The sequence below is a fragment of the Cibotium barometz genome, chromosome 18 (genome assembly GCF_041138505.1).
Source record: "Cibotium barometz isolate CiBa-2024 chromosome 18, ASM4113850v1, whole genome shotgun sequence".
Lineage (NCBI taxonomy): Eukaryota > Viridiplantae > Streptophyta > Polypodiopsida > Cyatheales > Cibotiaceae > Cibotium > Cibotium barometz.
Genome location: NC_141063.1, coordinates 57,777,289 through 57,793,380, shown reverse-complemented (window position 1 = coordinate 57,793,380; position 16,092 = coordinate 57,777,289). Strand labels below are relative to the sequence as shown.

General features: G+C 43.8%; 1 pseudogene; it reads right to left on the bottom strand.

The window, feature by feature from the left end:
- Positions 1-9,148: 9,148 nt before the first annotated feature.
- On the bottom strand, positions 9,149-10,152 carry LOC147629523 (uncharacterized; annotated as a pseudogene).
- Between the last annotated feature and the right edge of the window lie 5,940 nt (positions 10,153-16,092).

Here is a 16,092-nt window from a genome sequence, read left to right as displayed (position 1 = left end):
CCTGCCATGCACTCATATATACACGAGCCCAAAATACCTCTCAGAAAAATGCCTGACATACTTTGCCAACCCCCCCATCTGCTAGAGCATTCATGCTCAGCAGCAAAACACAAAGTCCAATAGCTATCCACCAGGATCAAAAGGAAACAGCAACTCACCATCCCATTCCCCAACATCCTTGAAACACCATGGCTGCATCTCTGCATACCAAACATCAACCATATGTACCACAACATCACTCACGTCCAATTCACCCACAACCAACCTCCCCTTCTTCAAAACCTATGGCATTGCAGCATTAGGCATCCACTTCATCAATACCAATGAAGGCCAGGTTCCAGCATTTTGACCCTTCTGCACACTAAAATCCACATCCTTTCCATCAGCAGTGCCTACCAGCACTTCCAGCTCTTGTACTTCAGGCATCTCTTCACAACCATTCAACCCAGCTGGTTCAGAACCTTTGTCATCCAGGGACTTTGCCTTTAGCATTTCAGCGACACGCATAGAAGCCTTTGTTACACTCTCGACCATATTAGCATCCATCTCCACCTCTGACTCCTGTTCATCAAGGCTAGCAACTTCCCACATATCATCCTCAAGCACAATACTCACCTCACAACGCTCTTTATCAGACAAATCAACATGCATATCTTCTTCAGTGTTGCCAACCCCCCTGGTATCATCGTCCAAAGACTCCTCAGCACATAATGCATCAAATGGAAAAACATCCACCTCATTCATTGTAGGTACCATACCACCATCAAGCTGTCCAAGAAAATCTAGGATAATAGGATCTTCCTCCACGCTCTCCACATCCGCATCACAAGCCATCTTCACTTCATCACACGTCTCTACCCCATCCTCCTCCCTTGTAGAATCTGGCAAAGAATCATCCTCAAAGCATTCTGTATCCAACTCCTCTTCCTTCTTATCATCAGCCAATCCCAAGGCATCATCCTCTTTGCTTCCATGTGCATGCAAATCATCCAGATCCAAAGAAGAATCCACTGGCAACTCCTCATCTTGCTTTTCAACCTGCACCTGCTTTAAAGACTTTGGAAAAAAATCAGAAGGCATATAAAACATCCCCCTTTGTACCTGTATAGGCCTTTGAGGCTCCTGTCTAATCAAGCTTTGCATAGGACTCCTGTATAGGCCTTTGAGGCTCCTGTCTAATCAAGCTTTGCATAGGACTCTTACCCACCTCAACCAAATTTACCTGCATATCCCTTGCAGACACAACACCTTCATACAGATAAATACCCATCTCCATCTGCTTCAAAATCTTGCCTTCCTTTTCCCTAGCAACCCTAACTGCATCATCAAAAGACTTGGGATTCTTCAACTCAACCCTGACCCTCAAATGGGGTAGCAAACCATCAATAAACAAACTCTTCTTCAGAAACATAGGAGGAACTCCCTGCTTTAATGTCATACACCACTTACCCCACAAACATGTAAATACCTTCACAAAATCTCCCGGCCTCGCTTACCCCAGCCTGTAAGCCTGCAGCTCTGAGGCGGCCACACACCTCTCCTCGCCTCCCTTTCTCTTTAAAGCCACTGCAGCACCTTCTCTCTTTCCTTTGTCTCTGCACTACCCTCTCTGCTAACCACCCGAAGGCGGCTCCTCTGCAGCCACGCTAGAGAGCACCTCGACCACCCTCTGCTCTGCTACTTCTCTACGCTCCTCAGCTGCGCTCCACTGGTCCCCCAGTCGTCACAAGGCGGCCCACAGAAGGCGTCGCTCACACCAGCCCGTCGGCTCTCACAGCTGGCGCCCTCCTCGCTCACCAGTTCTCGTACCCCAGGGCAGCCACCCTTTGTGTATGACGCCCGCCAATGCTTCCACTAGCTCCCACACTTCACAAGCCCACCAGGCTTCTCTTCTTACACTGTCAGCCTGTCACCAAGTCGACTAACCGCTCCAGCTTGTTTTTTGGCGCCTTCTGCGCTACCCACTGCACCCGCTACCCGCACCAGCCCCTCAACAGCTGCTCATCTTCTTCGCCAGCCTGTCGGCCTTGTCCACCAACAGCTGCGCCAGCTGTCTCCTTGGCAACTCTCACTTGCCCATCGCCTTCGCACCCAGAGGCTGTCACAAGCCGCCTCTCTTTCTCTTACATTTGCAGCTACACACACCTCTTCGCTACTCTTCACAGGGGAGGCCCCACTTTGTGTACCTGCAGCCCGTCAGCCAGCTACCAGCTTCACCTAGCGCCTGCATATTCACGACTGCGCTCCACTGGTCCCCAGTGCCACTGTAACGCCAGCCCACGCTTTGCCAGCTTCTCTGCTAATCAATCAGAGCCCCCCATAAACAAAACAAGGCGACTTCCTTTTCTCTTCAGCCCGCGCCGACTCCCTTGCTTCGCCAAGCTTCGCCAACCTTCCTAAGTGTACCCGCTCTGGCGGCAGCTCAAAGCTCCCACGTGGCTATTTCCACTAGTGGCCACGTTTACTATTATTTCTTTATTTTCCAAGGCCTACAAGATGGCCGCCCAAAATAGCTTTCACACCATGCTTTGCTACCTTGGCCACATCAATAGTTGCTTCCCCAATCTCCACATACTTCAAATACAACCTCGTGCCCAATTATATATTGGACGCATACACATTTCCAGAGCCATCAAGTGGCTGATGTCATCTCCACGGACCACGTTCCGGACAGGCCTGCAACAAGCCCAAATCAAATGCCATCCACCCTGTACACCTGGCGACGCACTCAAAACCAAACTCTTCACACACGCCATGCACACGTATGTACACAAGCCCGAAATATCTCTCAAAAAAACGCCTGACACCGTCCATTGTTGAAACTCATTTCTTTCTTAGAAGATGGGAATGTGATTGTACAACTCATTGTAAAGAGGAGAAAAAATGAAGTACATAAGAACAAAAAAGAATGGCACAATAGGTAGGGAGTACACAATGAATGGTGATTAACACCCTTAAAAAATTTGGCCATTTTTAATTCAATCGTTATACTTTAATTATATTTTTTAAATTTTAGAAAATTAATTCAAAATCCATATATATATATATATATTCTAAAAATTAGCATCCGTATATCTCTCTCCCTCATCTCTCTCCTCTCTCTCCATCATGGTTTACAAGATGAACATAAAAAAACATAACCATCACTAAGCTATAAAAAATTGGACAAATACATTAAAGAAGTTGGCACTATGAAGTAGTGTCAACATTATTACTAAATGCAAGAAGTTGGCATTATAAAGTAGTGCCAACATTATTACTACATCAAAGAAGTTGGCATTATGAAGTAGTGCTAGCATTATTACTATATCAAAGAAGTTGGCATTATGAAGTAATGCTAACATTATTACAAACCTCAATACTTAGGAAACACACTCATTGGGCTCTACAACGCACAACCATTGATTGAGCCATATTCCTAATTAATTGCTCGTTCTCATCGTTGGTGGCTCTGTATGTCCTCTAGTAAGCAATTGCACTTGATATTCTGAGCTTGAACATATCTATCATTGCCAAGTTGTTCTCCTTTGCTTTGATTATTTTCTTCAATTCCAATAATAAACTCCTTGAAATCTCTCTAGATTGGTACAAGTCTGGATTGTTGGATTCATTCTTGTACATCTCATGAAGCACCACGTATCCTTGTAAGATGATACACTCCATGGTAAGCTCCTCTAATGATGGCGTGGTCATGACACGTAAAAAAAGATAGAAGTGGGCGTCTCCACATTGATGGAGAATAAAGAGAAATTCGGCCTTAATTACTTGCAGACAGTGATAAGAGAGGGGGCGCTTGGAGAGGGCGTTAGGAAGTGGGCATCTGCACGTCAATGGAGAATAAAGAGAAATTTGGCCTTACTTGTAAGAGAGGGGGCGCTTGGAGAGGGCGATAGGAGAGGGGACGCTTGGGAGAGGGGGAGTTTGGGAGGAGGTGGAGGGGGCGTTTGGGAGGGGTGCTTGGAGGAGATGGCGCTTGGGCCCTCCTCTAGCGTGGCATGTGGCATGCAGGCCATGCCATAAGCTGCTTGCATGCCATCAGCAGCCACACGGCGAGTGGCTAGTGGCATGCACACCACACGGCACACATCATGTGTGGCGTGGCCACATGCCACGCTGCCACACCACGCATGGTTGCCACATGTAATGCCCAAGATAGGCATTACACGTGGCTTCCATGTGTAGTGCGTAGTGCACGTGGCGCCACATGCATTGTGCGCTACATGTGGTGCAATGTGGACTATGCGGTGGCGCAATTCATGTGGGAGCCACGTGAATCACACGTGACGCCAATTAGTTGGTGCCACGTGTGTTTCATAGCCACGTGTGTCAGCGATGACACACGTGGCTCAATGTGGCGTGCCGCCACGTGGACTGTCTAGTCCACATGGCATGGCCACGTAGACTATTTAGTCCACGTGGTCTCGTGGTTAGCCACGTGGACTATTTAGTCCACATGGCCGTGCCATGTGTAATGCCCGAGTACGGGCATTGCACGTGGCCATGCCACTTGTAATGCCCACACGCGGGCATTACAAGCGGCCGCGTGTGTGTAATGCCCACACGCGGGCATTACACATAGCGGCCGCGTGGCCTTTGCTACCGCATGCGTGGCACGCAACGAAGGCCCCAGGCCGCGCGGCTGACGTGTGTGGCCACTCAAGCCATGTGGATGTGGCTGTGCAACGGCTTTTAAAGTCATTGCACAGCCAATGTTGAGGACTTACAAAGGGTTCTCAATAGTCACCTTCTCTCTCTCTCTCTCTTAACCCCTCAAAAGTCGCCCTCTCTCTCTCTCTTAACCCCTCAAAAGTCGCCCTCTCTCTCTCTCTCTCTCTCTCTCTCTCTCTCTCTCTCTCTCTCTCTCTCTCTCTCTCTCTCTCTCTCTCTCTTAACCCCTCAAAAGTCGCCCTCTCTCTCTCTCTCTCAACCCCTCAAAAGTCGCCCTCTCTCTCTCTCTCCCACAAAGAGCCGCCCTCTCTCTCTCTCCCACAAAGAGTTACCCTCTCTCTCTCTCAAGCTCTCTCAACACTCGCGGCCTCAATGGTTGGAAGTGGCCTCAACGATTGCAACGCCCTCAAGTGGTAGCGATCCTCACTTGCCCTCAATGTCGAAGAGTTCTCAATCATCCAAATTCTCTAGGTAAACTTGTTTTGAATAATATAAATGGTATAATAATTTTTAAAATTTTAGAGATAGTGCATCACATGTAATTGGAATAAAAAATTAATGATAATTAAAGACTAATTTAAAATAATTACATGCATCACATGTAATTGAAATAAAAAATTAATGATAATTAAAGATTAATTTAAAATAATTACATCACATCTTAATGACTAAAGACTAATTTAAGAACTATTCTTAAATATGGATGCATATTCAAGACAAAATGCCTCCACGCACTCGTTTGCAATCAAAGGGGTTCACCGGATCGCAAGATGAGATTGCTCTCTCACAAGATGTGGGCATATCACAAGTGGCCGTATCAAGCGAGGTAACAAACATCTCACAATCGAGTTGACTATGGAAGCTGGTTCTTCAATGTCCACTGACAATCGTGTGGCCAGTAGTAGTGCCATGATTGTAGAAGAAGAGGAGTCTTTGAAAGAGAGTTTCGACCAAGTGGTTGATCAACACATCTCTACGAATTGGCTGGAGGACCACTTGGTTGATAACCAATACCACTTTCATAGAGTGCCACTTTATCGCCTCCTTGTTGCAAACCCAGCAATCCACACAAATGAGGATTCTATTGAGGGGTTGATCAGAGCATCGAGGAGAGAAAATATCAATCGCCGAGAACAATGGCGACATTCATTGTCTTAGAGGGATTCCCAGGAAAAGCACCCATTCCATTCGACTCATCGAAGTGAAGCCCGCCACCACGACCTATCATTGTCAGGTGAATTTGACACGAGACCGAAGGATGGCAACATATGGTTGGGAAGATGTTTGTTGTTTGGGATGGCGACCATCGACTCAAATCTTGGCAAGAATGGGTGGATACCAATCAAGTCGAAAAAGAGAGGATTCCCAAGGTGGATTGCAGAGTGGTCCGGATCCTTGAGGAAGAGGAGGCGGAGTTCTTGTTGGTGCTGTGCATGATCAACAAGTGCATTGTACAATGTTTTTTCTATTTATGAAATGAACAAACATTGTGTATGTCATCATTTGCCTTGTTTAAAATGCATGCAAATTTTTCAGGGTCACTACCATTCATGTGTCGAACACAACGGCACATGATATATTTATGATGTGGCATGTGGGTCTTGCCAATTCACAATCGTTGTTGTCAAAGTTTAGTGACACTGATCGTGCGTGGGACCAAAAAGTGCTTACTCATCGGGGACCCAACAGATTCAAGTGGTTGAAGCTTCCCATGGCACTCTTGTCATAATTAGTTTTCAAGGTGTGTGCGCATTGCAGTATGTTTTGATTTTGAATCATGTTTCTTAAATAAATATAAACGCATTGTAGTCGGACTTCAATGCCACTTTACAAGAGGCCAAGATCAGTGGCTTGCCTGAGTGAGGGAGTAGAGAATACATGTGATGAATGTAGAAATGTTCGACAAGAACTATAGGGATGCCCTAAAGGAGACGAAGGCACTTTTCACTAAAAGGGCACATGAGCTGGCACAAATTGCCAACCCTGATTGTGAAAAAGAGTTCTTTAAAAAAGTGATCTCATACCAAGGCTGGGGTGAAAAGGCTAGCAAATTCACTACTTCGAAGCTAATAGAGATTACTTGAGCACATGTTTCAAATGAAGTAAGATCTCCAGCTCTCTTGATTTATTATATATATTTTAAAAGTAATTAGAAACCTAAGGCTTGTTTTACAATGTAGGAAATGTAGGCTACTTGATATATTGGCTGGTAGCGAGTTTGCTATGAGGGATGCACAGATTTCACCATTTGACAGAGCCTTCTTCATGTGGATCCATCGTCATGTGTACTGGTTCTAATTGACCAAGTACATGCTGAAATTGTACGCGAAGCTGGAGGTAGGCTCACCTGTCCCAAGAGCATGCACGAAAGAGCCATAGTAGACCTTAGAGTAGGTATCACGGATGCCCTGAAATATTATAGGAAGTCTCATTTTGAGAAGACATTCATTAGGTGGAAAGGAAAAATGTGTGCCACCTTGGATCATGACAACTCTTTTTTTTCTACCTTGCATGGTGGAGAAGTTGTCATGTCTCTTGTATTGTTTTCTTAGACTTCTTTAATGGTTGTGTATTAGGTGGTGGAGAAGTAGTGTACATGATCGGGTCTACATTCCCGAGCACACTTCAAATGCATGGGTGTTGTCTGAGGTAGGAGATAGGATTGTACCCTGAAGAGTGGATCGACAAGCTTCGGGGCAAGGACACATGGATACTTTGCCCATGGTGGTTAGACTACCTAGAGGGGGAGTTTCCTCCAAAGGAGGCAGAGCAGTTTTAGAGTATGCTTCCTTGTGTACAGTATTTAATCTGTACAAAGTATGAAGCCTGTTTTTTGAGAATTTAAAGTTCTAATGTTGGTTGAATGCAGTGGCCAAAAAGGGCAAGAAGCTTGCGACCAAGCAAGAATTGACCCCCGAGAAGAAAAAGGGTAAGAAATCTACGCCTCCATCATCCCAAAAAAGGTCACGGCGGCGGCCAGAGTAGGAAGGGGATGACTTAGATGAGGAATCTGAGGATAGCCATTCCAAGGATGATGGACATAAGTGGCAGTCCCATTATGCAGGTTCCACGGAAACCGCACTTGGATGCAGTGAGACGCATATTGAGGTATGTGAAGTCTACTTTGCATTGTGGACTATTCTATGAGACTGGGATAGAGATATGTGTACATTGGTACACAGATGCTGATTGGGCTGGTAGTATCTCAGATAGAAAATCTACCAGTGGATTCATGTTTTCTTTGGGGAGTGCTGCTGTGACTTGGAGCAGCAAGAAGCAGCCTACGGTTGCTCTATCCAGTACAGAGGCCAAGTACAGAGAGGAGCTGCTATGGCAGCATGTGAGGTAGCTTGGTTGAGAAAGCTACTTGAAGATTTGGGTCTATCAGTGGATAGACATGTTGTCATTTTCTGTGACAACATTAGCAGTATACAGTTGGCCAGGAACCCAGTCTTTCATGCTCGTACGAAGCACATAGAGGTCCACTACCACTTCGTCAGAGAGAAGGTCTTGGCAGGAGATCTTGACCTTGTTTATGTCAACACAGAGGATCAGGTAGCTGACATCTTCACCAAAGCATTGGGTACAGAGAAGCTCCGCAGATTTAGGGCTTTGCTTGGTGTACATGAGATGGAGTTGAGCTCGAGGGGGGGTGTTGAGATATCGAGCTCGTCTAGTGAGGCGGTGGCCACTGATGACCCGCCTGGGGGATAGGCCCCACACTTACACCACTGGCATGGTTGGTGAGATCTTGGGTGATATGCGGCCAGTGGGATGACAGGCTGTGTGACAGCCATTCTAGAGACTGGCGGCATAGTTATAGTGCCAGCTCATTTAGTCGGGTTCACACTATAGAGAACCCGTGTATGTATTTGGTTGAGTACCTTTCATATTGTGTGTACTCTTATTCTTGTATATGGTGTGTTGAGTGTTGAGTGAAGAAGAAGAAGATTTTCAGCCTCTCACCTTGTGTGTTCTCTATTAGGGTTTTGTGAGTGTGTGTGTGTGCTTGCAAGAGCTCAAGCTCTCTTCCCCCCTGCATCTTTTCATACTTCATGCATGCTGTTTGCTTTTCTCCTTCCTCCACCATGTTGTGTATGCCTAAAATATGCATTTCGTGCTATATAGTGTGACTTTTCCATCCCTTGAGTGTTCCAAATACTAGGGTTTCCATATTTTTGAATAAAAAATGGCATATGGTTGTAGAGAATATGTTGCATATCAACAAAGAGAGAATTAATTGTGCATGAATCAGTTGTGCATATCAACTAAAAGGACATAATCATGAACCTTACCATGTAGTGTGTTATGTTGGAATCTGTCCAAGCTATCTTCATGACTCTTTTGAAAGTTTGCAGGTTGTCTTGAAAGCTCATTTTATCTTGTTATGTCCAGTCAACTTTGTCACACATTCTAAAAAGAACATCAATTGATTGCCAAACCTCTGCCTTGGCATGCCTTGATTCACTCTCTTGATCTTTCACTGCATTATGGAGGTTTTTCCATTGTTCGTACTTGATTCTGCTAATATGTACTTAGATTTACATACTTTTCCTGTCTTGGTTCTTTTGTGTTTCTGGCTGTGGAGGGGTTTTGATAGAAATCTTCTTGCTTTAACACCTCCAATTGATGGTTTCATTGGTACATCCTTCTCATTGGTTGACTTCTTAGTGTCTTTCAGAATACGAACGTTCCCTCCATGTAGTCCAATCTCAGACAACATTTTTTCTAATGAGCTTCTTTTCTCTCTGACACCTTCTTTATCTTCCAAGCAAAGCCAATGTAGAGAAACACCCATTTCTCAATGATACGGCACAACGCATGAAGGGTACAAATATGTACATTGATGAGAGGAATCTCAAATACAGGGCAAAAGTTCTCATCAATCAAATTTTGGTTTGGTGGTCTTCTCCACCACTTAGAGTCTAGCTCTTTGCGGAATCCATGCAATAAAGACAAGGTGACCTTGCGTTAGCTCCCTTGCTACAATTGCATAAGCACTTAAGAGTCTTGAGGTCACCTGCAAGATACCACTGAACTTGGAAGTCTCCCTTGTTGTCGACACGCTAATGATTCTGTTTCCCTTCATCTGTTCTCGCTGATTAATTTAGGAATGGGTGTATGATGAAACACCCAAAACAATGTTTCATGATCTTTTTTCTTGACCTGTACAGATAAATAGATGATGTCAACTTTCTTGCTAAACAAGAGAAAAATAAGTCTGTAGATAAATGCAATATGATTTACCTCAAATGATCCAAGCCACCATATATTTATTTCAGATTGCATGCTAAAATATTACGGATTATCATCCTTCATGCATTTATTGAGTGCTCCATTCATTAGTGTTATTGTCACTCTTTCTACCTTTTTCTCTTTGATAATCTCACATTCATCAAGCTTGATGACAAATTGAAGCACACCCCTTGTCTCCTCGTAAGTGATGTCATAGAACTCTACCATTCTCTTTTGCAAAAGCTCCATATCTAGGAATATATTGTTGAATCGATTGTATTGAATGCTACCACTTTCTCCATTGAACACCTCTTCAATGTGGTAGGGTTTACCGATGTATTGCAATACCTCTACATTCAACTTGTCCCGAAATCTCCAGACATCTGTAGGAGTTGGAAGTAGTTTCCCTTTGATTCCCTTGGCATCAAGAAATGAAGATAGTGACTTCTGAATAGCATTGTAACCTCTTCGACTGACTCCATTACTGTCCATAGCTTCCTGTATTTCTGTTTTGTGAAGACTGCATTACTACTGACAAATTGTTCTATTATATCTCTTTTAACCACCTTGAACTTCTTTTCTTGCAACATTTCCTTTGCCATTCTTGATGTAAGCAAAGGTTTATATTGCTTTGCTAGATGGATATTTGGATTAATATTTTCCTTATCAGGACACAGTACAACCCTGTAGTTACAACAATGATAATTTCTGACATTAAGAATATAGTCAATGATAATTTCTAACAAAGTCATACCTTATTGCTTGGATTCTTTTCTTTAAGCCACCTAATGATAAGTTTTAATAACATCAAGAACACAAAATAAACAAAGCTTTAAATACATCTCTTACCTTATTGCTTGGATTCTTTTCTTTAGCCCACTCGAGCCAAGCTTCAAGTTCTCAAAGTTCTTGAGCTTTCTCTTCCTTTGTCATAGTCCAATGATTGTTTCCTTTTTCCTGAACTATTTCCGTAGTCTTGCAAGTTCAATATCATTTTCCTCCATTCTCAATTTTAGTGCCTTGCATTCTTCTATTGAACAAAGAAGTTGAGCTACTTGGTATTGAGAGTATTGCCTTTCACTATTTGCATAGGCAGCAATGGATTGACAGTATCCTAGCAACCCATTGACTCCATCTCCTGTAAAACGTAATAGAGTTGTGGGATTAGAGAAGGGAGGATGGGAAGCGGTTGTAGGGTTGATAGGATAGATTGATCTATCACACCAAAGATCTATGTGTTGCAAACCAGACTCTCTCATGTTTGCCTTATCATTTGATGAGAGCATTGCTGCAGACTGTTTTCTGCGCTTTTGAATGGGCTCATACTCACTATCAAGATCAATGTGGAGATGATATTTTCTCTTATTATCTACTTTGTTAAGCTCATTTTTTAGTAGAATGGTTGCTTACATTGTTGCTCTCCATGGACTACGTGTAAGGGTGAAGAGAGGGTGATAATATCTTGCTTATACTATCAAAGGGGTTTATTAGAATTTCAATTCTAAGCCCAAAATGCTTCATTAAAGAGCCCTATCTTAGTGTATAAGATTAAAAAAGAACTACTTTATGATGACAAGCAGACAAGAATTATATTAAAATAAGGTTATATTAGGATTCGAATTTATGACAAGCTTGCAGCTATTCATAAATGCAAGAATAGAATAATCACATCTTAAAATTCAGTTGTTTTATATTTGTATATTTTTTCTAGAGAGAGAAAATAGGAATTCGTGAATTTCTTAGAAGGCCCTACAAATGATCTCCAAAATGTTCTAATATGATGGTTTGCCTTGACTACCCTAGATTTAGGTTTACCTGTTTTTCCCTGAAGAACGGATACTACTTGGCCATGCTCATTTTCAAAAGTGATACTCCCCTGGCTACAGTGAATGCTAGCTTTGTTTGCAATTAACCAATCCATCCCAAGGATTCCATCATAAATTCCTAATGGGAGGACTCTAAAGTGGCATAAGTTTGCTCATTACCTAGCTCAAAATCAAGGTTTCCTACAGGCTAACTCTACAATCATTCTTCTAGCTGTTTTTTGACCCAAGTTTAATTTTTGCAAACACCTAGGAGAAAGAAATGAATGGATACTGCCACAATCAATCAAAAGCTGGAATGTCTTGTGATGAGTGGCTGGGGTTTGGATTACACCAAATTGTTGATTTGGACCTTGGTGTTCTATCGCTGCATGATGGTGGCACGCTCTTCTTCAGCCATTTCCAAGGTCGGTTCTTCACTTATAGTACAGGCGGTTCTAACAACTGCTCCTCCGTGGCCTCTATCACATCCATCGCCTCTTGTACCTTGGTGGATAGGGGTTCCACGGCCTTGATTTCCTCTGCCGCCACCTTGGGAAAATGATTTTGCCAGCTTGGGACAGTTGGCCCTAAAGTGTCCCGCTCATTGCATTCAAAACACAGAGGGCCTTCTCTGGAAGAAGCAGCATACGAGCGGGGGACAAAAGAGTTGCTTTGCCGCCCTCTGTTGTAGTAGGGAAAATTCTGTTGGGGTTTCTTATAGGGCTGATCTTTAGGGTTTGCCTCAAGGTAAGATCTCGTTTTGAGGCTTAGCTTTGTCGGCCCTCATTTCTTTCACAAGGGGCTTTGCTCATTAATGAGAGCATCCTATACCGTGCTTGGCCTCGTTGCTTCGAGGAGGGAATCTAAGGGTTAATTTAACCCTTGGCAGAAACGAGCCACTTGCTAGGAAGTAGTCATAGCTGGGGTATACTTTCGAAGAGTGATAAATTTGGAATAGTAGTCCTCGAGGGTTAAGCTGCATTGCCTGAAACTAAAAAACTCATTCATCTTTATGGATTCATGGAATGGGGGAAGATATCTTTCCTTCAAGGCCTGCCTAATGTCCTCCCATGTTTGAGAATGCTCGGTGACTCCCTTATCACGGCACCACTGTTTCCACTAGAGTTTAGCATCTTCGCTGAGGCGAAACCGTGCAAGCATAGACAGATTTTCTACTCCAGTACCGGCAGTAGAGAAATAATCGTCCATCGCTTCAATCCAAACTTCAGCATCCTTCTCAATCTTTGAACCTTCTCCCTTAAAGCGTATTGGGAAGAAGTGGAGGCTGATCGTCCTGGCCATCATTGCATTTGCTTGAGCAAGAGCTTCTTCTCCTGGATATCGGTGTAAAGCGCATTGGGAAGAAGTGGAGGCTGATCGTCCTGGCCATCATTACAAGATTAAATTTTTAAGATTACAAGATTCATACTTTGCACAATGCTTAAGCTTCTTTGAAAGTAAAACATTGAAATCATTTTATTTACCAAATATTTACAAGGACAAGTTTTATTACAAAGATCTGAGACTAATATAATTAGTCTTTATTCGTCATCATGAAGGAAAATTCCTAAGCTTGACTATGACATAAGGGTAGAGCGGTCCACATAGGTGAAGTATGAGGGTTCTGCTGTAGTTTCTAAGACTCAAAAAACTGATTGGTAAGGGTGGTAGACTCTGGAATTGGAGTAGGTCCCAACACATCTACTCTGTCAACAACAACAGGTAAGATCTGCATCACTCGCGGTCATACACCCAGCGATCATGTGGTATGTGAATCCCGTCTATAGTCACAGAGGTTTCGGGCTTGGGAGTACCCACGAACTAAAATAAATGGACCATCTTCAACTTTTCAATTCAATGAATCTGCTTTAGGTCGGTGGTAAGGTTCCCAACTCGATCCGCTCGGATGAAGAAATATCTCGGCCCACGACTCCAGAAATCTCTACCCCATCCTCTTTCGATACGAGAGAAATGGGGGAGGGACATCTTCTCTAGTATCTGCACCATGGTGTCATAGAACTCGAAATTTGAGGAGTGACTAGCAGTCTCAAAGATGCAATGGAAAACTAGAAACTTCAAGTAGGCATCTTCCTCTTCCTACAATCATTCAAACATCAATTCAAGTTGTTTTTAGTAAGGTGTTTTTATTAATTAGCATTATGTTAGGTAAAACATACATTGCAAAATAGTCCTTAAATGCAAGTCCTAGGAGCTAAGATCAGCTTTGATACCAACTACAAGGTTCCCCCTTTCCAAAATAGGGGAACACTTAAGATAGTCTACTAAGTCTTAGCTTGGAGAAAATTTCCTACTCGTCGTCGACACCTTGACCCATGTAAAGATTCAAGGATATGATTTGTAGGTAAGACCTAGTCCTATCCTGCAGGGGAAGCGTGGTCTTCTAAAAATCAAATCACCCATAGGGTAATTGATCATAATTTGGGCAACTACTAGTCTTGATTCCCAGAGAACGCTTTTTTCCTCATCCATGCAAGGTACAGCCCCGCTGGCCTAGTCTTCTAGAATAGAGTTGCACGAGAACCTATTTATCTAGCATAGGGCTTTCACTTAATCTGTTGGAAAGCTACCCGACTAATCGGGTCCACCCGTCCGTAGGTTGGTGCCGTTGGGGCATTCCATCCTCCCACTTTCCACCCCACTCATGCGTCAATTCATTTTCTAATTAATCCTACCACACTGTTTGACATAAATAAACATGTTCCTTAATTAAGGCCCTTTTCACAAGATTCATTAAAACAGCCTTTTTCCATAGTACAATAATGCCAAAGACAAGATTTATAAAAAAAGTTTATACATGAATCAATTCCATACAAGCTAAACTAGCTCTCTTATTCTTTTCCTTTATACTGCCGATGATCTAGAATTCGGCCTTCCAGCCCCTCTACATGTTGGAAAAAAACCCTACGGGACCATACACCTCATCGTCAGCCAGCTGGCGAGAGGACTTAAGCCGGCCTATCGCCCCCTCAGGCTTGATCCTCCCGCTCCTCAGAGGGATGTCTATTCGCTAGGGTGGGCTTATTTACGGCACTAGCCTGGGCCCTCAGAACTAGACAGCATCATAATCACTCACCTCAATCGGCGAACCTCATTCTCCCAATGGTATGAGGGATACCATGGGTCGATCTTGGGCTTTGCTCTAATGACGTCGCCCGGCTACACAAGCATGAAAACGGAGTTAGCGTTGAAGCTAGGAGAAAAAATAAATACTTGTACTCTTTCTCTTAAATATAGTGGTTTCAATACAAACCATTAATTACAAAATGCAACATCACTTCAAATAGCTTCATAGAATTTCTAACATTTTTTATGGAAAAGATACGTATCTTCTTTCTTAATTTATTGATATTAATAACAAATAATAATTTAAAACTCCTTTTAAAAGATAATCAAGCTAACCTGGCCACCGCTTCCTTATGGAGCTTGCAAAAAGGGAGGGTTGGAGCCGCATATTAGGAGCATCTTCTCCAATCTCATTGTTGTGTGCTCCTCCCAAGGTGATATTTTGGCATTTCTAGGATGGGGTCATCTTGAACTTCGTCTTGTAGTGCTCGATGCTGCAATCTTAATGCTTCAGTCGGATCTCGATTTTGAGATCGTTTGCTCACTCTATGGACCAAAACTGCAGCGTGGCAAACCTTCTCTAAGGTAGAAAACCTCTTGCTAAAGTCCATGCAAATGGGGGGGGTTTGTGAGATGTCCTTAAGGAAAAGGAAAAAACATTTTGTTGAGGGATGAGGGCTGCTGTGAGTCTCTTCACACGCGAGGGGGGGGAGGGGAAGAGAGAGGGGATGAGAGAGAGAGAGAGAGAGAGAGAGAGAGAGAGAAGAGCTAAGGACACTCTCTCCTTAATCACAAGGGTGGGCTTATCTTTGAGCATTGGCAGAGTAGGGGGTTCTGAGAGGAAGGCTACAAGGGACGGCTACAGGTAGTGCTGCAAGCACGGCGACACGGACTGGCGGTACGACCTTATGCAGGGTATACTATACACAAAATGGGTGCTTGCCATGGAGTACCCTGGGGGTTTATATAGCTGTGGGATATGGGTATGGGCGCTAAGCAAAGTACAGTGTACCATCAAAGTGTGCTGATCAGTGGTCTGCATGGGCCTGGGGAAAGGTACGGTGGCGGTGCACAGTGGTACACATGTACCCTTTTGGTCAGGGAGGCAGCATGGAGTCCACGTGGCGGTGCACGTGGACCATACAGTGGTGGGCGGTCGGCCTTTGGTCCATACGCAGCCATTGGATAGGCACCCTGGTGAGTGTGTACGGTCCTTTTTTGGGGAGGGTCCCCAAATTTAGGACGTCGAGACCTCGATTTGCATCCTGGACCGCCCGGGGGGTAAAAATGGTTTTTCATA